Below are 24,116 nucleotides of genomic sequence, written 5' to 3' on the forward strand. Positions count from 1 at the left end.
TCCCAGCCTCAGAGTCCACGCTTTATTCTGAGGAGAGGAACTGGGCATGCTTTTAATGGGACAAAGTGGATTCTAAGCTTTTATGTCTGCTTTAGACCAGCTCTTCTCCCTGTCCGTCTGTCCCCAGAGATAAAGCCTTGAACTAGCCCCCCTAGGTGAAAACAACACCCCCCCCCCCCCCCACTCCCCAGCAGTTATAGACCACTCATTTAAGGTTCCTGGACCTGGTCTCATAAACCCCATTCACTGTGAGGTGAGAAAGTCATAGTTTGCCTCCGGCCCAGGCCAACACAGTTCCAAGGAAGCTTTTCCCTCTAATTAGTCTGGTGTTTGCTAAATCAGCTCTTAGTTTCCTTATTGTAAAAAAGGGGAGGACAATAGCTCCTATTGCCAACCCATTGTGCTGGGCTCCTGCTCCCTCTTTCCCTCACTCTCCCTGCAGCCCCTAGCCCACGGAAAGGGGAAGACTGTCTCCTTGTTTGGTTACTAATTAAGAAAAGGCAAAACCTAGGATTATTTCTATTGTTGTTTCTCTCCCCCCCCCCCCCCCCACACTGTACTGCTTTCAAAGGCAATTTCTTTAGCAGGCGGCCTCCGACGTACTCAGGGAAGAGATGGGTTTCAAACTGTAAAAGAAAAGGCAGTTGGAGAGCAGGCCTCAAAGGTGCTGGCTGCTCCTGGTTGGCCCCTGACCAGAGTCTGGAACAGGGTCCCGGAGCTGGGGCTCAAGCACCTGCATCCCCTGGGACCTTGGCAAACTCCCTTTTGGGCAGGTCACCCTGGGGTGTTAAGAGGACTTGGAACCCCAATAAAAGTATTGAAACTTGTGTCTGAGCTGAGGCTAAAAACTGGACTCTAGTGATATTTTCAGGCCACTGGCTCCCTTTAGTGACTATGGACTGATGGTGCCGCTTTCCTGAGTCTTGGTTCTCCCCCCCCCCCCCAAAAAAAAAAATCAGGTGAATAACTCAACCTTAAAGCTGTCAGAAGTGATGAGAGAATGCGTTGGAAACATTTTTCTTGGTGTGCCCCCCGCCCCCCGCCCCCGCCCCCATCAAATTTCCTGTCCCTGAAGTCTCTTGCTGGGTGCTGTAGGCAAAGGTCAGGGCAGGAGAGGCATGGCTTGGGTTGGTAAAGCGGAAATAACAGATCACTCTACTGCTTCGGGGGGATTCGAAGGAGGATAAAGCGCGAGCAAGAGTTTGGTGTAAATATAAGAGCTCCTGAGCTAACTCTCTCCCCTCAGAGCCTCCAGTTCCGCAGCCCCTGCGGTAGGTGTTCCCGGCCGGGGTGCTGGGCGCCCGGGGGCTGCTGGCCGGGCACCGCCCGCGGTCTGCTCGGGCGCCGGGTCCAGGTCCCAGAGCAGGAGGCGGTCGGGGCTCCGGGTTGCGGAGGGGGTCGGGGAGGGGGCCGGGCGGCGGCTCCCCATGCACACCCCCGTCCAGGCCCGGGCCGCTCCGTCCAGAGGCCGAGGGAGGAGTGGTGTCCGCCCGGGCGGCAGGGCAGGTGCGGAGGTCACGGTCCCAGCGCTGGGAGGAGCCCCGGGAGGGGGTCGGGGCTCGCGGGTGGGAAGGAGGGAGCCGGCCCGCGCGGCGGCCGGGGGCGGGGAGGCGGCGCGGGGGCGGGGCGGGGCGGAGGCGGCGGGGCTCGGATCCGCTCGCTCGGCGCCCGCCCGGCACTCCCAGCCGAGCCGCGGCCGTCGCCCGCCCGCCCGCAGCCGACTCGGCCGAAACTTCTTGGGGTCCCGCGCTCCGGGGGGGAGCGTGCAGCCCAGCGACGACCGACGGCTGGGCGGGAGCCGGGCGTCCAGGGCCCGGGGCCTCCCTCCGCGCGGCGCGGGCTCCGCACCCGACTTTCCCGCCGGCCGAGCGCGGGGTCCCGGGCGCAGAGCAGGGGGCCCTCCCGGCGGCAGGAGCGAGCGCGGACGCCCAGGGCCGCGGCCGCCCGGGCCGGGCAACGCGCATCCCGCGGAGGCGGCCCGGGCACCCGGCCCGGCGGGACCCGGAGCGGAGCGCGCCCGGCGCGGATGCGGAGTCCGGCGCGGCGGCTGGAGCAGCCTGCCCGCTGAGGGGAGCGGCCCGGCCCCCGGCGGCCCCGGGCCTCCGCTCGCCGCGCCCGGCCGACCCGGCGCAGCCGTCGCTGGAGGAGCCGGAGCCCGCGAGCCTGACGAGCGGCGGGACAGGCAGGTAAGCGCCGGCTGCCCGCTGCGGGAGAGGGGCGCTCGCGGGCCGCCCCAGCCCCGGCCCCCCGGCCTCGCCGCGCGGAGACGCCCCTCCGCGGCTCCCGCCTCCGAAACTTCCGAGCGCCCCCGGTTCCGCCCCCTCGGCGGCCGCGGGCGCTCGGCCCCCGGAGCGCGGAGCGACTAGGGGTGCCGGGAGCGGGCCCGTCAGGTGGGGGCAGGGGGCGCGGAGAGGGAAGGGGATCCCCCCCCCCCGGCCGCAGACAAAGCTGGGGCCGCTCGCCCCTCCAGCCGTGTGCGGCGCGGGGCGCGGGCAGCGAGGGTCGGGGTTTCCCTCCCGCTCCCGCTGCTCGGGCGCCGGCGGCTCTCGGTCCCCGAGGGGTGGACGTCTGAGGAGGTGGCCGGGAGGTGCCGCCCTCCGGCGGGTGCGCGGACTTCCCGGGGCCCTGCGGGCGCCGGTCCGGGAGGCGTGAGCCCCTCCGATCTCCTCGCTCCGTTGCTGGCGCGGTCGGGCCCAGCTGGAAGGCTCTGCCTGCGGTCCGCGCCCGCGTCGGCCCGGCTGAGCGAGCACCGCGTCTGGCCGACTTCAGCGCCCGGAGGAGTTAGTTCGGTGCCTGAACTCCTGCCTGAGCCCAGAGCAGGTCCAGCCCGGAGTGGGGTCAGAGGTTTCCGTTGTCTTGCATCGCTCCTCCGCTCCTGGTGCACACCTATTCCTGCCCCGCGAGAATGGGGAAGTTACCTCTTTCTCCGTCTTCTCGGGGACCCTCAGGCATGTTTGGCCATGCACTCAGTCAGGGCCAGATTTCCGAGATATTTTCGCCCTCCTCCTCCACTCACGGTGAGAGATGATGGTTCCGTTTTACCGAGAGGAAAGCTGAGGTTGCCCAGTCCAGGGGGCGGGTTCCCAGCTTGAATGGGGGCACTTGCTCTCCACCCCCAACTCCCACTGCCTTCACTGCTTTTGCCACCTGGCCCCGTTGGCAACAGCTCTCAGTGACTACCACCCTGGGCAGGGTTTCATCCTGGTACCTGGAGGCGAAAGGTTCAGGATCACGTTACCAATCCCTGACTGCTCTAGTCACCAAGACGGTGCCCGCTAGACAGAGCTGTGATGGGACATCTGTGTCATGCCGTCTGTGTGGGTGCAGAAACCTCTGGGTCAGCGGGGCAGGGTCACACCCCCTGGGGCACGTCTGTGTCCGTCCCTAAGGCAGCAGAGCGCCCGGGAGCAGCGGGCACGCCCTCAGAAAGCCTGAGGACCCTTTCCTGGTGCCAGCCACTCCTGCTGCCGTCTGATTTGCCTGTGGGTTTCAAAGGCCAGACTGCTACACTCTGGCATGGGTGAGTGGGTGCTGGCCCGAGTTTATGCCCACACACCTGTCCAGGTACAGACACACCAGTCCTGGCGAACACACCGACCTAAGGCAGGTGGAAGGCTGAGTGGTGGTTTTCCTCCATTTCAAAATAGTGTCTCTGTGACACAAAAGGTCTGGGGTTGTAAATAGAGAAGAAGCCGTGTGTAAGGAAAGGCAAGGCCGAGAGGAGCGATGCCGCTGGGCTCTTGGTGGTGCCGTCAGGCCCGGGGGTCCAGGGAAAAGAGGCGGCTTAACACCAGCTCTCCCCACTCCCAGCTCAGCCGGAGCTGACACCAGGATAGGAGGGAGTGGAGCAAAGGGACCTAAAGAGTCAATATGGGTTGCCCTAGCCCTGTGGTCGGCAAACTGCGGCTCGCGAGCCACATGCGGCTCTTTGGCCCCTTGAGTGTGGCTCTTCCACAAAATACCACGGCCTGGGCGAGTCTATTTTGAAGAAGTGGCGTTAGAAGAAGTTTAAGTTTAAAAAATTTGGCTCTCAAAAGAAATTTCAATCGTTGTACTGTTGATATTTGGCTCTGTTGACTAATGAGTTTGCCGACCACTGCCCTAGCCGGTTTGGCTCAGCGGATAGAGCGTCGGACTGCGGACGGAAGGGTACCGGATTTGATTCCGGTCAAGGGCACGTACCTCGGTTGCAGGCTCCTCCCTGCCTCCCTGGCCCGGACCCTGGTCGGGGCACATGCAGGAGGCAACCAATCAATGTGTCTCTCTCACATCGATGTTTCTCTCTGTCTTTCCCACTCTCTTCCCCTCTCCCTAAAAATCAATGGAAAAATATCCTTGGGTGAGGATTAACAAAACAAACAAACAAACAAACAAACAAACACACAAAAAAGTCAATATGTGGATAAGTAGCTTAAGGGTAGCCCTGAGCAGCAATTCCTTCTTTTCCTAAAGAAAATCAGACTGAGGGCGTGTGATACACTTGGGGGGTCTGCCTGCCAGGGGGGCGGGAGCCAGAGCTGGCTGGCCCTTTCCATCCATGGGTTTCTACTTTCCCAGGCTCTGATTTCTTATGTATTCCAGTATGAATATGTGAGGGAAGGTGTGTGTGTGTGTGTGTGTGTGTGTGTAGGTGTTTGCTCAGGGTGTCTGAAATCAGTCCTCTCTTGAGTACATTTGGTGATTGTACTATCTCCAGGGGTGTCTTATTGGCTCGAAGCAACCTTTTTCTAAGAAATTTTCTACCCCAAAAGTTAAAGTTAAAGGGATATTGCCAGATTGGTGGGAGCCATGTGCTGTGAAATGAAAAAACCTGGGATGGCCTTCACCTGTGGATTTCACCCTCCTCTTACTCTAGTCACAGCAGGAAGGTGTTTTTTTTTTGTTTGCACTTCTTCAAGAGGACAGAAGAGCAGGCCAGTCTGTCCTAATTTTTACGTCTAGCATAGCTCTGCTGGCTTCTGGATTGCATGGCCTGGCATCTCCAGCAGGGGAGGAAATTTTTACATGAAGTGATAGCGCTTGCCTTCTCTGAAATAAAATACGCCCACAAAAGCTTTCTTGTTTGCTGTTCTGAATTTGTTCTCCCTAGTGCCCTTCCAAACTGCCTGTCCTTTATCTCCCTAATCTTCTTAACAAGTCTTCAGACTCCACCTTTGTTCCGGCCCCACATCTGAACACAGTCCTCCGAGTTTGTTGTAGTTGTTTCTGTAACTCCTTCAGGCCTCTCAAGATTCATAAGAACGATAGATATAAAAATCTCCTAGTGAGGAGAGAATATGGGGGTTCCCACCTTTACTGCAGGGCATTCTTGGGTGGTTTTCAATGGGGCATCTTCAAATTGTATCCAGGAGTCCAGAAAAATCCGGCAGAGGGGTTGGGGATAGATACGGTGATAAAGACAAAAAGACCTAATGATTTTAAAGCTGAGCCACTTTTTAAAGTTAAAATGGCCTTCTCCCCATCTTTGAGGAGCAGCCTATTCATTCCCCCCCAGCACGTTGGTGCAGCCTGGAAAGCAGACCTGCTGCTTGATACCGTCTGGCCCGGCTTTCCCTTCAGCGAGGAGAGCAGGTGACTGCCCTGCTCCTGCCAGGCCTTCTCCAGGGGCAGCTCTGTTTACCTGGCTAAATTTAAACCTCCGCCCCTCCATCCTCCTGGACCCACTAGCTGGCCGTCTGGCCACTGGGCTGGCTCCTCCGGCAGCATTTCCCGACTTCTTCGCCCCTGTGGTTGCAGTTGGGCTTTTTTGTGCGGCATGAATCCTCTTCTGGACTTTCTAAAGTTGGTGTCTCTCCTCCCTGCTTCTCCACCCACGTGGCTTTCTTCCCAACTCAGTTTCCTCCTGGGTGAATTGGAGCCTGGTTGGTACTGGGGGGAGACTGCCCCCTGACCCCTCCAAACACCATGCACGAGGTTTCAGGAAACCTAGACTCCGGCTACTGTGCTGATTGTAATCATTGCCCAGCCCAGTCAGCGGCTCTGGAGTCCCCGCTGAGCAGCCCAGCGCAGCCTTTAAGGGCACAGGCTGTTTTGTCAGAATGCCTCTTTGCACCTCCAAACCCCCGAAGAACCCATCCAGCCCTCCTATATGTCCTGTTCTTGGCATCACCATCTTTTCTTGAGGTTTTGCCTGGTAGGTTTATGGGGTGGGAGGAGGGGGGAGAGCACAGAGGGTCGTGGAGGGAGGAGGCTCATTGTAGCTTCTTTTTGGGGTTTCAGTTGTCTCTTCTATAAAGTGAGGAGGTTGCATTAGACTGTGCTAGAGGCCCCTTCCAGTTCTCACATGCTGTTTTAAATAGCTTTAGCTGGCTCAGTTTTGGAAACCCCTCTGCTGTAGACCAGGCCTGGGGGTGGGGAAGCAGCCAATCACAGAGGGTGCGTTCCCACGGGAGGGGCGGAGGGGCGGAGCGGCAGAGCCCCGGCCCCAGCCCTGCTGCTTGCACAGAGTTACTGTTTCACAAGTCGTGGTCTTGCAGGCAGGGCTTGTGGTCGAGCTGGAGGCTCAGGTTGTGCTCCTGGGTTTGGGCTCTGGCCTGCCAGGGGCCTCTGTGGTTAGCCAGCCTCCGAAGGATTAGGGAGGCTCTGTCTCCAGCTTCGGCTGACTTCAGGGCTGCTGCCTGAGCGGATCTTAAACGGGTTTCCAGTCCTCTCTTCTCTAAGCTTCCCTGAGCCCAGAAATGCTAACCCTTCAAAGGTTAGTCTTGTCTGACTAGTTGATAAAGGGTCAGGAGTGGATTTCCTGAGGTCTGGAAAATGATAGCTGGGCTTAAATGGGAAAAGGCAGTGGATTAAAAGTTCTTGGTTTACAAATCTGAGCCCCCAAAGGTCACTTTTGAATGATCTGGAATGTTCCATCAGTAGATTTGCTCAGGGTCCTTCTTGGGGAGCAAAAAAATATGGCAAGAAAGCTTTTCTAACACTAGCCCACGGTAATCCTGCTTGCTGCTGAGCCTTGCTCTACCCTCAGAGAGGAGCTGGACATTGAGGGCACAAGCACAGAGCAGCCGTGAGCCCTGCGCTCTGTCCCTGCCCTGAGCCCGGCGCTCTGTCCCTGCCCTGAGCCCCGCGCTCTGTCCCTGCCCTGTGCCCCGCGCTCTGTCCCTGCCCTGAGCCCCTGCCCTGTGCCCCGCGCTCTGTCCCTGCCCTGTGCCTGCACTTGCCACATCTCCCGGTTCTGAACCAGGATTTGTGCACCCCACCCACCTCTCTTCCCAGCAGGAACCCGGAGATGATGGGAGGGTTTCATTGCTTTGGGAGCTTGGAGTACAGTTGAGCCCCTTCCTAAACTCATCTCTAAGATGATATACCTACCTTACCCACATTCATCGAGAAGTTTCCCCTGAGAAAATTTGAGCAATGAATTACTAAATACTGCGTGCAAATCTTGTTTGGGGTACAAGATCTGCAATAGGAATAATCACCCCTTTAAAGAGATTTTTGTGCATACGTTTTGAACTAGAAAATGCCATATCCCACTCAGAAGCAGGAGCTGGTGAATGGGGGAACGTTGTAGATGGCACTGTCAGGGTAATCCACCAGACAAGAGGCTATAGAAAGCTGAGACAACAGAGACTAGGGTTTAGAGTCAGATGCCGGGTGTGAATCCCAGCAATCAGTAGCTGGCTGTGTAAATGTCGCCAGAGCAGGTGACCTGACTTCTTGGGACCTCGGTTTCCTCATTTGTCAATGGAAATAGTACCTTGACACTCCTCTCATATGATTGCTGTGCAGTAGGTGGTGGGGATTAGTGTACGGAAAGCACTAAACCATGCCAGGGACTTTTCCAGGCTGCAGGGGAGTTAGCTATTTTGCATGAGGGTGCAGGGGCAGGGCAGTTAGAGCCCCTTGGCGCCTGCCCCTGGCCTGCTCTGCATTAAAGGTGTGGGCTGCCTTGGATGGGACCGCAGCAGCATACCCATCGCTGTCAGCATGTCCTGGCCCGTCTCAGGAAGTGACTCTCATAGATGCCGTTTGATCATTACATCGATGGGAGTAGAGGGTCCCAGCTTGTGGAATGACCAGTGACGGGAGGTGACAAGTGTTCAGGGTGGGCTGTCACGAAAGGAGGAAAGTGGGACACTCCCTTTTCCCTGAAACACAAATCCTGGTCTTGCTCAGGCCGGGTCCTTGGCTGCTCTCAGGGGGACCTGGAACATGCCTCCATGCTGCCATTGCAGGTAGATATTTTCCATCCGCGTGTGACCAGATTGAGACGGTGAAGGGACCGGAGTAGGAAGGAGTTCCATGGGCTTCATTCCCAGCGCCTTGCACCCCAGGCACAGTCATCGACCTTGCTAGGTGGTCACTCCAGACTACTGGCACCATCTAGAAGTCACTGAAACTACTCTCCTTGGTCCCAGGGTGCCCCAGCAGGAGTACCCAGTAAAGCCTTATTGATATCATTGGAAAAGAACTGATAGGAAAAGACCTCCGTTCTCCCTCCTCTTTGATGCATGTTCATCACTTGGTTCCAGGGCACCTCACCCCCCTGGTTTCCCTTCTCCCTCCCTGGCAGCAGCTGTCCTGCCTTTCTTTCTCTCCTTTAACCTCTTCTCTGCTAATACACTTTAATGGCTGTAAGTGCTGTCTGCACTGTTAGTAACCCCACATTTTCATCTCCTGCCTGCTCCTTTCCCTAGACCTTCAGATGCACATCTGATTGCTTGAGCAGCATCTTATTCAGGAGATCTGAAAGGCATCCCAGCCTGAACTTTGACCTTTCCCCTTAGACCTGCTCTTTGCACAGTATTCTTTCTCTATCTCATCCTTCTAGTTGCTCATGCCATAAACCCCGAAGTTTGTCCGTCTCCCTCCCTCCCTCCCACTGCCCACATCCAGTCCACCAATGAACCTTGTTAAATCTGCTTTCAGAAGACACTCAGAGCCCTGGCCGCTTCTCCCTTCGTCCACCCCTTCCTCTCCTCCTGGCTCATTCCACCAGCAGCTCCCTCCTGAGTTAGAGTAACAGCCTCCCAGCGGGTCTCTCTGCTTTAATCATCTGCAGCCTTCCTGTTGAACTATGTCAGGTCAGTTTTCCCTCAGAGCCCTCCGATGGCCTCCCTTCCATCTCCTGCAGGATAAAGGCCGAGTCCTTACTAGCCCGGATGACCTGACGGCTGCTCCCCCTGCAGCCTGCTCCATTCTGTCCTTCACCCTAGCAGGTGAGCCCCCACCAGGCCCGCTTCTGCCTCGGGTTTCTCCGCCCTCTCCTCCTCCGTATTCCCTCAGACCTTTCCTCAAACGCCATCCCAGCGAGGTCTTCTGTGGCTCCACAGTATAAATTGAAACCCTCCCACCTGTTCCTGAGCCCCCTTCTCTGCTTTATTTTTCTCCATTGAACATACATCTTTTTTGTGATTTTTATTTTTTTGTTAATCCTCACCTGAGGCTATTTTTTCCATTGCCTTTCAGAGAGAGTGGGAGAGAGGAAGGAAGGGAGGGAGAGGGGTTGGGGGGGGAGGGAAAAGAGAGAGAGAGAGAGAGAGAGAGAGAGAGAAAGAGAGAGAGAGAGAGAGAGAGGGAGAGAGGGAGGAACATTGATGTGAGAGACACATGTGGATTGGTTGCCTCCCACATGCACCCTCCACCCTCACCCCCCAGGTCCAGGTACAGAGTGAACCTGCAACCCAGGTGTGTGCCCTTGACTGGGGAATCAAACCCGGAACCCTTGGTGTGCTGGGTGATGCTCTAACCACTGAGCACACCGGCCAGGGTGAACATGCATATTTTTAATATTTTACTTACTTGCTGTCTTCTCTGCTTCCTCTTACTTACTAGAATGTAAACACCATGAGGGCAGGGGGTTCCCTGTTGTATCTGGAGCACATGGAGCAATGCCTGACTCATAGCGGGAGGAGGAATTGAATGAATGAATGACAGGGGCTGTGTGTCAGCATGGACAAGTCTGAGGTAGATGGGTTCCCCGCCCTCGGTCTGTAGCTCCCTGTCCTTCCCTCCCCCCTCACCAGCCTGCAGAGGTGGGGCAGCTGGTGAGAACCTACGGCCCGTTACATACCTTACTTACTTTAACTGTCGAAATGAAGACACATTCACGGAAAATCATTACATTTTTTCCATTCATTCATATTTTTATTGAAAAAATATGAAGAAAAATAAAATAACTCCAAGTTAGAGATAACCATTGATAATAGTTTGGTGCTTTCCTTTTCTGTCTTTCCTCCACATCTGTGTACGAGCACACACGTGTTTCCAAGTGTGTGTTTCTTACGTGCTTGTCTCCCTCTGGATGGCAGTGGAGGCGGAGTGTTCAGTGCCTGTCAGGGCCGGGCCTGTCGCCGGTGCACAGAGTTGTAGGTGAAAGCAGTGAGTGGACAGTGCTAAGTCGTCGTAGTCTCGGCAGAGACAGTCCCACTGGTTTCTTTACCCGTTTGGTTCATGAGCCGCATGGTGAGTATAACCTCTTCACCACTTGTTTCCTTACGCTTCTAAGATGGTGTTTCTAAACCTCGGCACCATTGATTACTTTGGACCCAATAATGCTTTCTTGTAGGAGGCTCTCCTGTACATGTGGCCAAATCCCTGACCTCTACCCCCGACACCAGTAGCACCTGCCCCCCAGTGATGACAGCCCAAACGTTCCTACCATTGCCGAATGTCCCGCAGGGGGCCACTTGCCCCTGGTTGAGGACCACGGTTCCAAAGTGTCTCTATTTTATCCTGACAATTTTTCCTTATTTTCATTTCCCCTGAATCCTTTGGAATTACTATCCGGTTCTCCTCGTATTTCTGTGCTGCTGTATGAGTGTGAGCCCGTAGACGTTAGATGTGAATTTTGGCCCCAGCTTTCTCACGGGCTGGTTGCCCCTGGTCCACTCTCCACAGGACGTCTCTTACCCTGCTCCCCCACGACTCAATGGCCACCCTGCTGCTCTAGGTCCCCCTCCTGCTCAAAATGCTCCAGTGACGCCTCTTTTTCCTGCTGAATTCATGTGGTATCTTTACTCTGGTGTTCAGTACCCTTCCAGTCCTAACTAAGCAGCCTTTCCCGACCCCGCCCTCCCGCTCCCTACCCCGCAGTCAGCCACAGGCCCTGCTCCCTGACGTTGGCTCACGCATTGCTCCTCTCAGAAGCCCCTCCCCTCCCTCTCTCCCTGTTCACACCTGCCCGTTCTTCCAGGCCCAGCTCAGATGCCACCTCCCTGATCGCCTCTGTCAGAATGATCTCTCTGTGGTGGGAGGTGGCTCCCTGAGGGGTTGTCATAGTTCAGAGGACACGCATTGTGACGGCCCTTTGCACACTTGGTCTTAAATTGTAGTTCACGTCTGATCTTCACGACTAACTATGTGGCTGGTTAAGTCACCTTCTCAGGTAGATCTAAGGTGAGTCCCTGTATGCAGCTAGGACCAGCGGACCGCCTCAGAGCAGTGAACAGCCGTCCTACTGATTAAATGGGTTCCTAAATTGAGCGAGGTGTCCCGTAGCTAAAGGGGTTTTGTCATTTACTGTGAAGTTTAAGGGCAACATCAGGCCTCCAGACTTTAGTTTAGTCTGGCAGTGAGTTTCAAGCTTCTCGAAGCCTTTGCCCGCTGTGCCTCCTGTCCCCTGCCCAGGGGACAGCATATGGCCTTTGGGGGGGGCAAGTGGACTTGGTTTGAATCCTGACTCAGCCACGCACAGCCTATGCCTGTTTAGCTTTTGTGAGTTCCCAGTTCTTCATCTTTAAACAGGGAAAGTAATGCCCGATTCATAAGGTTATTTTGAGAATTCCTGCACGTAGTATGTCCGCAGTCAGTGTGCACTCCCTTCTTTAACTCTTCACTGAAGACGATGAGAGGGTTAAGAAATTGTTATCTCGACACTCCAAATACCAGGCTGCTCAGAGTTGGGTCCAAAAGAACTGAGTGTTTCATAATTTGGTTTGTTTGACATTGAGGCGACAAAGGAGACCCAGAAATTCTCTGATATGGCAGCTACTGGTACCAATGAGCTGTGGAAAGCGGCACAGCTTCTGGCTCTTGAGATTTTCCTTGAAGGGTCCAATAGGAGTTCCTGGAAGGCAGATGACGCTTACGCATCTTCATTCCTCTCTCCCACTGACAGTCCCAGCAGTCAGCATTGTTAGCATTCAATAATACTGATACATTAGAATTAATGAGCTAGATTTTTTAACAAAAAAAAAAAATTAAATTAAATTAATGAGCCAATGGCTTCTAAGAAGGTTATAATCCCCAGTTGGAGAAAGCTGGTTTTGAATTACCACATTTCATCAACACTAAGACACATTTTAACATACCTGAGGTCAGGATGCATCTTAAAATCAATGTACTGTTGTCTAATTGGGCGTACTTTCCTTTCTTAGGTACAAGATAACGGTGCACTTTAGAATCAGTAGCATATGAAGTTTGGTGAAATAAGGTAATGTCATTGATTACCTAAGATGACCTGCTGTCCTATCCTGGTGCCTGCCTCAGTATTCCCTTGGAAATGTACTTCCGCTGTTTTGCAGAATAGAGGATTTAGAGTGGCACCTTCATATTGAACATCTGCTGACTAGGAGGTAAAACTGAGATAGGAAATTCTAGGCAAAGACCAGATGTCCCACAAACCCTGGACCCCAATACGTGAGGGTGCCCAGTGTCCTGCGGTCACCTGTGAAACCGAAGTCTAGGGTTACTGCCCCTGCTCCCAGGGATCTTGGGTAAAATATAACTTAGACAAGTCTCCCTTTCCTCATCTGTAAGTGAGTTCACCATATAGCCACCCCCGCCCTTTGCCTATCTCACAGAGCTGTTGTAGTGCAAGGTGAGATAGCATGTACTAGTAAGAAAGTAGTTTATGACCAACGTAAAGTGCTGTTTCTATTTGTAGGATGTGGAGAGTATGTGACCCAGACACTTAAAATCACTGACAAAACACAGCCCAGGTGACTCAACAGTGATTCATACCTGGCACTTGTCTTCTTATTTCTCTCTTTCTAGGAGAGAGTCTTTGAAAACTTTGTAGAAGCTTATATGGTGAAGTGAAATAGTATCCAAAAGTATCAAAAAGAAGTTATATCCTATAACTAGTGTGAGCTGTTTTTTTTTTTCTTCTTCCATTTTATATTTTCCTGTTTTACTGCCTTGGCATTAAAATAGATAAAAATATCAGTAACATTAACACAAATATCTTTATCCTGAAGGGTAAGTCTAATCTCTTATGTACAGTGCTTAAGAAATCAAGTTCTGCCCAGCCGGTGTTGCTCAGTAGTTGAGCCTTGACCTATGAACCTGGAGGTCACAGTTCGATTCCCAGTCAGGGCACATGCCCGGGTTGTGGGCTCGATCCCCAGTGTGGGGCATGCAGGAGGTGGCCAATCGATGATTCTCTCTCATCATTGATGTTCCTATCTCTCTCTCCCTCACCCTTCCTCTCTGAAATCAATAAAAATATATATTTTTAAAAAAAGAAAAAAAGAAATCAAGTTCTACAGCCCAGTTAGTGCTGGCCCAATCCTGGCCCCAGAACTCACCCCCACACAGAAGTGATCTTGAGCAAGTTACCCAAACTCTCTCTTGACCTCAGTTTCCTCATCTGTTAAAATCCTTTGGGGGCTGTTGTGAGGATTAAATGAAATGCACGAAAGCACTTAGCAAGGCCTTACACATAAAGCACCCAGTAGATGTTCACTTTAATTGTGCTTCTAAAGAACCACAAAAAATGCTATTGTGCATTCTCCAGAGACTAGTTCTGCTGACATAATCAGAAGTTTGGTTGTGTCTGGAAAGCAGGGGTAGAGTTGGTGTTATTTTCATACTTAAGCATGGTATTAATAAACTACACAAACATGTCAGTTCAACAGTAACCTGACCTCAATAACATTGCATTTTCAAATACATAGTTTGTTATGCTGTAACCAAATCAAGAGGATCCTGGTCAAAACCTTACCAGACAGCTTTTAAATATTTTCTTTCAAGTGAGATTGTTGCAATGCACTGTCAACCATCCCTGTGCTAGGAAGAGGCCTAAGTGGCATCTCCCTTTGATGCTTGAGAGCCTGGGAGGCCTGCTTCTGAAAAATATCATGAACTTGCTCCCACAATCTGTTTGCATTTGAGGGTTAGAGAAAGTCTTAGGACTGTCAAAACTCATAAACTTCATAAATTCTGCTCTCTGTTTCTTCACATGCTGCTCTGTATCTCCACATTTGAATGGTGGGGATGTCACTTTTTCTTTTTAATCAACTTTATTGAAGTACTAGAGGCGCAGTGCACGAAATTTGTGCACGGGGGGGTGTGTCCCTCAGCCCAGCCTGCACCCTCTCCAATCTGGGACCCCTCGAGGATGTCCAACTGCCCGTTTAAGCCCGATCTCAGTAGGATCGGGCCTAAACGGGCAGTTGGACATCCCTCTCACAATCCAGGACTGCTGGCTCCCAACTGCTTGCCTGCCTGCCTTCCTGATTGCCCCTAACCGCTTCTGCCTGCCAGCCTGATCACCCCCTAACCACTCCCCTGACAGCCTGATTGATGCCTAACTGCTCCCCTGTCAGTCTGTTTGCCCCTAACTGCCCTCCCCTGCAGGCCTGGTCACCCCTAACTGCCCTCCCCTGCAGGCCTGGTTCCCCGCCCCCCCCCCTAACTGCTCTCCCCTGCAGGCCTGGGTCCCCCCCAACTGCCCTTCCCTGCAGGCCTGGTTGCCCCCAACTTCCCTCCTCTGCTGGCCTGGTCACCCCTAACTGCCCTCCCCTGCAGGCTTGATCGCCCCCAACTGCCCTCCCTTGCAGGCCTGGTCCCTCCCAGCTGCCCTCCCCTGCTGGCCATCTTGTGGTAGCCATCTTGTGTCCACATGGGGGCAGCCATCTTGTGTGTTGGAGTGATGGTCAATTTGCATATTACTCTTTTATTATATAGGATAATTTATATACAATAAAATTGTAATTGTATAGTACAGTAAATTTGGACAAATACATACACCCATGCAACCACCACCCCAATCAAGATATTTCTACCTCCCTGGTCCCCTTACAGTCTGCTGCATAGTATTGCATTGAATAAATATGCTATAGTTCGTTTATTCACTTTTGGTGGACATTTGAGTTAATCCACATTTTGGTTAATATGACAATCTCCGTTTTTTAATTGGGATGTTTAGTCTATTCACATTTAACCCCATCTTTTAGCTTATTTTGAAATCATTTAACTTACAGTAATGTTTCAAAAATAGTTCAGAGAATTCCTGTAGGTATACCCTTTACTTAGTTTCCCCCATTAACATTTTACAACAGAAAGTTAACATTATTACAGTAGTAAGTAATTTACAGATTTTATTCCAATTTTCCCCTAATGTCTTTTTCTGGCCCCAAATCCAATCCAATATCTCACATTAAATTTACTTGTCATGCCCCCTTAGTCTTCTCCAAACTTCCTCAGTGTGTCTGTTGTTTTTCATGACCTTGACATGTTTGATGTGTACACTTATGGAATGCTCTCTCAGTGTGGGTTGTCTGATGTTTTCTCATGATTAGATTGTGGCTATGCATTTCTGGCAGGGGTGCTAAAGCAGTGATGCTGTGTCTGCCTCAATGCATCATGTTAGGGAGACATGATCTCAGTGTTTCTTACTATTGGTGATGTTAAGTTTTGATCCGTTAATGTAATTTTATATGGTTTGGTTAAAGTCTACCATGTTGCTATTTGTTTTCCATTCATCCACTCCCCTGTTTTTGTTATTGCTATTGCTCTGAGGCTAACTATATGCATCCTTAATTAACCGGATCTTAGAGTATCTCTTCACAGTCACATTGTACCTCTCCCTGTCCATACTATACAGATGTGATAAACTTACAACAGTATAATTCTACTTACCTGCTGCCATGTGTTAGTATGTTGTCATATCTTCTACATATGCTATAAACCCCTCTTATGGAGTTACTAGAGGCCTGATGCACAAAATTCGGCATCACAGCCCTTGCTTCGTCCTGAAGGTTGTCAGGACGGTCGTTCTGCTGTTCAGTCTAATTAGCATATTAGCTCTTTATCATATAGGATTACTTTTGCTTTAAACAGTTAGTTGTCTTTTCAGTAAATTATGAGAAGAAAGAAAAGAGCCTTTTTTTTTTTTTTTCAATCCTCATCCGAGGATATATTCCATTGATTTTTAGGGAGAGTGGAAGAGAGAGGGAAAGACAGAGAGAAACATTGATGTGAGAAAAACACATCAATTGGTTGCCTCCTGCATGAGTCCCAGCCAGGGCCCAGGCCGGAAGGAGCCTGCAACCAAGGTACATGCCCTTGACCGGAATTGAACCCAGGACCCTTTACGCTCTATCCACTGAGCCAAACCGGCTAGGGCAAGAAAAGAGTCTTTATGCTTATACTTTTATTTCCCATTTCAGGTGTTTTTCATTTTTTCCTGTTGACCCAATTTTTCAGCCTGATGGTTATCTCTTTAGTATTTCTGATAGTGCAAGTCTGTTTCTCTCAGCTTTCATTTACCTGAAAATGTCTTTACTGCATCCTTGACTTTGAAGGATATTTTTGCTCACTATAAAATTCATGTTTCCTTTTAACAATTTAAAGATATTGTTCATTGTGTTCTATCCTTTGTACTTTTTTATGAAAAGTCAACTGTCTTTTAAAAAAATCTTTGTTCCCTGAACATAATGTCTCTCAGCTCCACCATCCTCACTACTTTCAAGTGATTAACCGGGGAATATATATATATATGTGTGTGTGTGTGTGTGTGTGTGTGTGTGTGTGTGTGTATGTGTGTGTATATATATGTGTGTGTGTATATATATATATATATATATATATATATATATATATATCCCATAGACACAGACAATAGTTTGGTGAAGGCCTGGGAGGGGCAGGTGCAGGGTGGAGGGGGCCAATGGGAAAAAAAGGGACATCTAAATTTTTTAAAAAGACTATCTTTCAGCAGTTTGACTATGATGTGCTGAGGCATGTTTCTTTTTATGTTTATCCTTCTTGAAGTCTCTGAGCTTCTTAGATCTATAAGTTAGTGATTTTCATCAAATTTGGGACATTTTTGGTCATAATTTCTTCAAATTATTTTCTGTCTCATTCTCATCCTCTTATCCTTTTTTTTTTTTTAAAAAAATGTATTGGGCAACAGTTAATAACATTATTTAATTTTTAGGTGCACAAGATTATAATTTGATATTTGTGTAATATATTGTGTAGTCCCTTTTATGCCAAAGTCTATGTGCACAGGGGGTGGGGAGGTTCCCTCAGCCCAGCCTGCACCCTCTCCAATCGGGGACCCCTTGGGGGATATCCGACTGCCAGTTTAGGCCCAATTCTTGTGGGATTGGGCCTAAACCAGCAGTTGGACATCCCTCTCGCAATCTGGGACCGCTGGCTCCTAACCGCTCACCTGCCTGCTTGCCTGATTGCCCCTAATCTCTCTGCCTGCCTGCCTGATTGCCCCTAACTGCCTCTGCCTACCTGCCTGATCGCCCCTAACTACCTTCCCCTGCCGGCCAATCTCATCCCCAGCTGCTCTCCCCTGCCGGCCTGATCGTGCCCCCAACTGCCTCTGTCTGCCTGATCACTCCTAACTGCCCTCCCCTGCCGGCCTGATCTTTCCCCCAACTGCCCTCCCCTGCTGGCCTGATCTTGCCCCCAACTGCCCTCCCCTGCTGGCTTGGTTGCCCCCAACTGCCCTTTTCTGCTGGCCTGATCTCGCCCAGTCTCTGTCTCTCTTTGTTTTTCTCAGCAGTCCTCCAGGCCTCCCTGCCTCCCTGTCTCCCTCTTCCTCTTTCCTGGCTGGGAGAGGGCGGGGCCAGTGGGGGCCGCTCCACCCTCTGTCCACCCTCCCTTCCATCCAGACTTCTTCAGGCCCAGTCTGTTTTGTTTCCTCATTCTGAGAAGAGGCTCCGAGAGCGAGCTGGGAGGGAGGGAAAGAAAAAGAGAAAAGGCTGTGAGCTGGTGGGCGCTGTGTGTGTCTGTGCGTGTGTGCGGTTGTGAGTGAGTGTGAGTGTCAGTCAGCCCTGCCTCCCCCATCCCTGTCTCCGCTGCCACAAGTCCCCACCCACCAGAGCCTGCTGTGCGCACAGCCTGGGCGTTAGCTCGAGCCTTCGGTCGTTGTGGATGTGACGGACCCAGGGTTTTTATATATTAGGACTAGAAGCCTGGGGCATGAAATTTGTGCCCTCTCACAGTCTGGGAGCCCTCAGGGGATGTCCAACTGATGGCTGAGGCCCGCTCCCCTAAGTCGGCAGTCTCACATCCTTAGCCCTGCCTTGGAGGCAGGAGAGGTTCCTGCCATCGCCGCTGTGCTTGCCAGCTGTGAGCCTGGCTTCTGGTTGAGCAGTGCTCCCCCTGTCTGAGCGCACTGACCACCAGGGGGCAGCTCCGGTGTTGAGTGTCTGCCCCCTGGTGGTTAGTGTGCATCATAGTGACCAGTCGTACTGCTGTTCGGCCGATTTGCATATTAGCCTTTTATTATATAGGATAGTTGACTCCCTTTACCACTTCACCCTTCCCCACTTTGTTTCCTTTCTGGAAACCACCATTCTGTTATTTGCATCTAAGAGTTTGTTTTGTTAGTTTGTTACTTTTTGCTTTATATTCCACATATAAGTAAAATATCCTGATGTTTTTATGACACTTATATTAGGCTGATTGATATTGTCATTTACGTTCCTAAAATTTAGTTAATTTGTCTTTTCCTTCAGATTAGATTGTTTTTGTTTGTTTGTTTTTGTGTTAATCCTCACCCAAGGATATTTTTTTCCATTGATCTTCAGAGAGAGAGAGTAAAGGGAGGTGGGGTGGGGGGAAGAGAGACATAGAAAGAGAGAAACATCGATGTGAGAGAGGGACATCAATTGGTTGCCTCTTGTACATATCCTGACTGGGCCCGGGGATCAAACCTGCAACCCAGGTATGGGCCTTTGACTGGGAATCAAAGCTACGACCATTCAGTGCGTGGGCCAATGTTCTAACTATGGAGCCACGCTGGCCAGGGCCCAGATTAGGTAGTTTTTATTGGTGTGTCTTAATGTTCATCAACTCTTTCTTCTACCATCTCCAGTTTGCTGTTAAGATTATCCAGTGAGCCCTAGCCGGTTTGGCTCAGTGGATAGAGTGTCTGCCTGCGGACTGAAGGGTCGTGGGTTCGATTCTGGTCAAGGGCATATGCCCTTCAGTCTGCAGGCTGACGCTCTATCCACTGAGCCAAACCAGCTAGGGCTCCCCTGAGATTCTTTATTTCCACATTAAGACCACATTTTTATTAAGTTATCTGAACATAGTTGCCTTTAATGACTTAAATATACTTATAATAGCTTCCTCAGAGTCTTTGTCAGCTAAGTTCAACATCTAGGCCATGTCAAATTTAGTTTATTTTGACTAATTTTTCTTAAATTTTCCCTATTTATTTTTTGCCTAGTGAGTTTTTATTGAATAATAGGCATTGTGATAATGTATTTTAAAGACTCTGAAGTGTGTTGGTTCTTGTTTTGGCAGACAGTTAAGTCACTGGCTGGTCACTTTGTGCTGGTGTTGGCTTAGTTTGACACTTTGATAGTGTAGATCTGTAAAAAGCACAAACTTTAACTTGGCAGGACTGACTCCGTCTTTCCTGCAGATCTTGTCAGGGCTTGGTTTTCGTTTCTATGAGATTGCGTCTAGAAGAGGTCTTACTCAGGGGCATGGTCTTTTCTCCGAAGGCATGTCTCACCTGGATTCCAGGGATGTTAACTACCACTTACTTTTTAAATATATGTGACAGTTCATTGAGATTTAATTCACATACCATACAATTCAGTCATTTAAAGTATATATTTCAATAGTTTTTAGCATATTCACGGAGTTGTATAATCATCACAACAATCAATGTTAGCACATTTTCATCTTCCTAAAAAGAAACACTGTACCCATTGGCAGTCACTCCGTTTTCCCCCAACTGCCCTACCAGTTCTAAGCAGCCACCAATCTTCTTTCTGTCCCTGTTGCCTATTCTAGACATTTCATAAAAATGGAATCATACACTATGTGGCTTCTTTCACTTAGCGTAATGTTTTCACAGTTAATTCATGTTGAACCATGTGTCAGTACTTTATTTCTTTTCTTTTTTTTTACATCCTCATCTAAGGATATGTTGTTTATTGATTTTAGAGAGAGAGGAAGGAAGAGAGAGAGAGAGAGAGAGAAACATGGATGTGAGAGAAAAACATAAATTGATTGCCTCCCTTATGTGCCCTGACTGGAGATCAAGCCTACAACCTAGGTATGTGCCCTGACCAGGAATTGAACCTGCAGCCTTTTTGGTGTATGGGATGGTGTTCCAACCAACCGAGCCACCTGGCTGGGGCTTCATTTCTTTTTATGGTTGAATAATATAGCACTTTTTATTTATTCTTTCACCAGTTGATGGACATTGGGGTTGTTTCTGCTTTTGGGCTATTATGAATAATGTTGCTATCAACATTTGTGTCCAAATTTTTGTGTGGAAATATGTTTTCTTTTTTCTTAGGCATATACTAAGGGTTGGAATTGCTGGGTCATTTGGGAACTCTATGTTTAACCTTTTGGGGGACTGGAAGACTGTTTTTCAAAGTGGCTATACTATTTTACATTCCCACCAGCAGTGTATGAGGGTTCTGATTTCTCCACATCTTTATCAACAGTTATTATTATCTGTGTTTTTTAGTTATAGCCATCCTAATGGCTATTGCTATGGACTGAAATACGTACCTCCTCCCTCCCCCCCCCCCCCAATTTACATGTTTGAAGCCTAACTCCCAATATAGTGGTATTTAGAGATGGGACCTTTTGAAGGTAATGAGGGTTAGTTAAGGTCATAAGGATAGAGTCTTCATAATGGGATTAGTGCTGTTATAAAAAGAGCCAGTTTGTTCTCTCTCATCTGCCACGTGAGGATACAGTAAGAAGGTGGTTGTCTGCAAACTAGGTAGAGAGCCTTCACCAGAACTCAGCGATCCTTGCACATTCATCTTGGACTTCCAACCTTTAGAACTGTGAAAAAATAACTTTCTGTTGTTTAAGCTGCCTGGTCTATGGTATTTTGTTATGACAGCCTGAGCAGGTTAAGACAGGATGAGAAGTGGTATTTCATTGTGGTTTTGATTTGCATTTTCCTAATGGCTAATGATATTGAGCATTTTTTCATGTGCTTATTGGCCATTTTTATATCTTCTTTGGTGAAATGTCTATTCAGATCCTTTCCCCATTTAAAAAAATTGGATTATCTGTCTTTTGAGTTGTAAGAATTGTTAATATATTGTAGCTAATCATATATATATGATTTTGCAAATACTTTCTCCTCTTTTATGGGTTACTTACTTTTAGATGCATTGTTTGTGCCACTAAAGATGAACGTTTGAAGCATGTTAAGTGGCTAATACAGGTCTCTGAGGCATCCTGCGTTAGGTATGGATAGAGGAAGTAACCTGAACATCTTTAGAAAATCCAGTCAAACCATGATAAGTTGACAGACTATAAATCTTCATATATTTGGTGTATTTAATGTTATTTTCTTGTGTAATAAGTAGTAATTTTCACTAATTGATGAAGTTCCAGGAGCTCAGAAACCCCTTCCTTTGGGACAAATGACTTGTGCATGCAAAACCCATCTGGCAGCGGGCTTGTTGAATGGGAACGTTGGCTGAGTGAGGCATCTAGTGGTTAGAGTTCAGGGATCTTTGGGATGTTCAAAGGCCATAGTAACCTGAGCCTTATGCCCATGATGTCTTTGCACAGTTTTAGAAGCTTAGGGGTGAATGAGAGCCCTCTGAAAACAGAAGTAAACTATTTGGAGTGGAAACGGGTATGTGTTGTGACAGTTCTTCTCTCCCTTCTCCCAAGATACTACATGGTATGCCTTTCTTTTTCTTTTTCTTTTTTGTTTGTTAATCCCCACCAATAATTTTTTCCCCACTGATTTTTAGAGAGAGTGAAAGAGAGGGAGGGGGAAGAGGGAGAGAGAAACATCAATGTGAGAGAGACACATCAATTGCTTACCAAGAGAGGCCGGGGATCAAACCTGCAACCCAGGTACGTCCCTTGACCAGGAATCAAGCCCACGACCCTTCAGTGCACGGGCTGACGCTCTAACCACTGACCAACACTGGCCATGGAATGCTTTTAAATACATGTGAATTGAAGTTTATTTAGTTTTGTATTTAATGATACTGCTTAAGATAATTGGAGATAACACAGAATTCTTACTGAATATTACCATCTTGTTACGTATTCTGAAAAGTATTTCTAGGAGTGTCTCAGTGGCATGTCTGGCATTGATGGTGAGTCAGGTCTCCCATGCCAGGCTGTTCTTTCCATCAGCGACCAACCTTGTCATGGAAATCATTTCACCAGAGCAGGTGATAATATGATAATGCTTTGCATGTGTGTGTGACCTCAAGTAAATCACTTCATTCTGCCATCTGCCCGTTTGCGTGGTGGTAAGAATGCTTTGAGGTGCTGGATGAAAGATGAGGCAGATGAGTCCTGACTTGGGGAGATCTGGACTCGAGAACTGCTGTCTGATTTTGGGCTAGGACTTCCCCTTCATGAGTAACAGTATCTTCAGGAGCTGATGTGGGCCTGCCACTTTAGTCAGGTGTGGTGAGGACCAAGGGAAATAATAGATGTGAGAGACCTTGAAATTGCCCTTGTTTCCACAAATTCAACAGATCGTAGGAGCTGCTGGTCGGGTGGAGTTTTGCTGCCTTGTAATCAATTGCCCACATCCGTACGGGCGGTAAGAGAACCAAGAAGCCTGGGACAAGGAATGTGGGAACTTCGCACTTGGGGCTTGTGCAAGGTCTCCAATCTGATGGTCTGTGTGGGCCCCAGATCGTCTCTATACAGTCTTGTTTACTAAGCTTTCTTCTCACATGTAACTTCCACCGATGACTTCTGTGGTCTCGGGAGATCTATGAGTCCTGTGTTCTTAACTTGCTGTCATTTCAGAACTGCCGGGCTTGTCAGCATGCAGCCTGGCGGATCCATTGAATCCTCCTGGAGTTTCTCCTGGCTGTTTCCCTGGGGACACATTTTCTGTCAGCCACCCCATATTAAACATACACACATGCCTCAGGTTCAGGATTTAGAGGGTACGTGAGGTGAAGTGAATGAAATGAATTCCTGTGGAGAGACGTTTCCCTCCAACATACTCTGCACTTTCTCCAGAGGGGATCTTTCTCCAGAGGAGGAATAAAAACCCTTTTTAGGACAGATAACTGGGAAGTGTGGCTCAGGCCCAAGCCATAGCTAAGTGAATACGATTGGGATTTTACTGTGGGTGGTTGTAGCAGAAGTCGCCCCGGGTATGCTGAGACACAGCTGGGCCAGTTCTGCACTGCCCTGCAGCGCTCCCGCTGTGAAGGTGCATTTAAAGTATATAATTTAAATGTGTGGTGCTGGTTGTGAAGGAAGCTTGTGTTTCCACAGGGTGAAGGGAATTCGCCAGTCACCTGCGCAGAGGCCAGGCTGCCGCGGCGGCGAGTCGGGACGTTGGCTCTGAAGCAGTGACTGAGCAGCTGGCTGTCCCTGAGCCCTGCACCTGCCTTTCCCTGTGGGTGCGTTGGTTTCAGCACACCTGTGATTGACCCGCGTTGTTCACGCTGCCTTCGCTTGCTGGGGCGGCTGGGGATGAGTGTCCTTGCAGAAGCGTTCACCTTGCCCTCCAGAGCTGAGCCGGGCGCTCAGATCAGTTTTTGCGAAGGCTGAAAGCTCAGCAGTGGCTTAGCAGTCTAAGACTTCCCCAGGGTGCTGATGGCTCAGAGGGCAACCACTTGGGTAACTCTGAGCCACCTCTGTCCAGGCTGTGCAATCAAGCATCTTTTCTTCTTTTTATTTCCTTTGGTGCCCTTTTCCTACCATTCTCTTCAATGTGGCAAGCACAGGGTTAGCTACTGAACATGCCAAAGATCCTGCAATGAGAGGGGTTCTTTGGTAGAAGTTATTTAATTCAGGAACTATTTATTCACTGTTGATTTTGTGGCAGGATGCTGTGTTAGGGTCTGCTGAATACACACAGGACTAAGGCATAGTTCTTGCCTGTAAGGAGTTTATGTTCTACAGGAGATAGAAAAAGAAAAAACTACCCAAATTCCTGTCCTACAGGGCAGAACCATTTATTGGCTCTGAGACCTGGGGAAAGTCACTAAACTTCTCGC

The 24,116-nt window shown here is 49.8% G+C and overlaps 1 protein-coding gene across 1 annotated transcript in view; it reads left to right on the plus strand.

Annotated features, from left to right (window-relative positions):
- The first annotated feature begins 1,662 nt into the window (after positions 1-1,662).
- The window catches only part of WNT5B (Wnt family member 5B), a 141,481-nt gene continuing 119,027 nt past the window's right edge, over positions 1,663-24,116 (plus strand). Inside the window, exon 1 of the mRNA XM_079774393.1 lies at positions 1,663-2,186. The gene's annotated coding sequence lies outside the window, so the exon portion shown is untranslated. The remainder of the gene's footprint in view (positions 2,187-24,116) is intronic.

The sequence above is a fragment of the Cnephaeus nilssonii genome, assembly GCF_951640355.1.
Source record: "Cnephaeus nilssonii genome assembly, chromosome: 6".
NCBI classification, from domain to species: Eukaryota; Metazoa; Chordata; class Mammalia; order Chiroptera; family Vespertilionidae; genus Cnephaeus; species Cnephaeus nilssonii.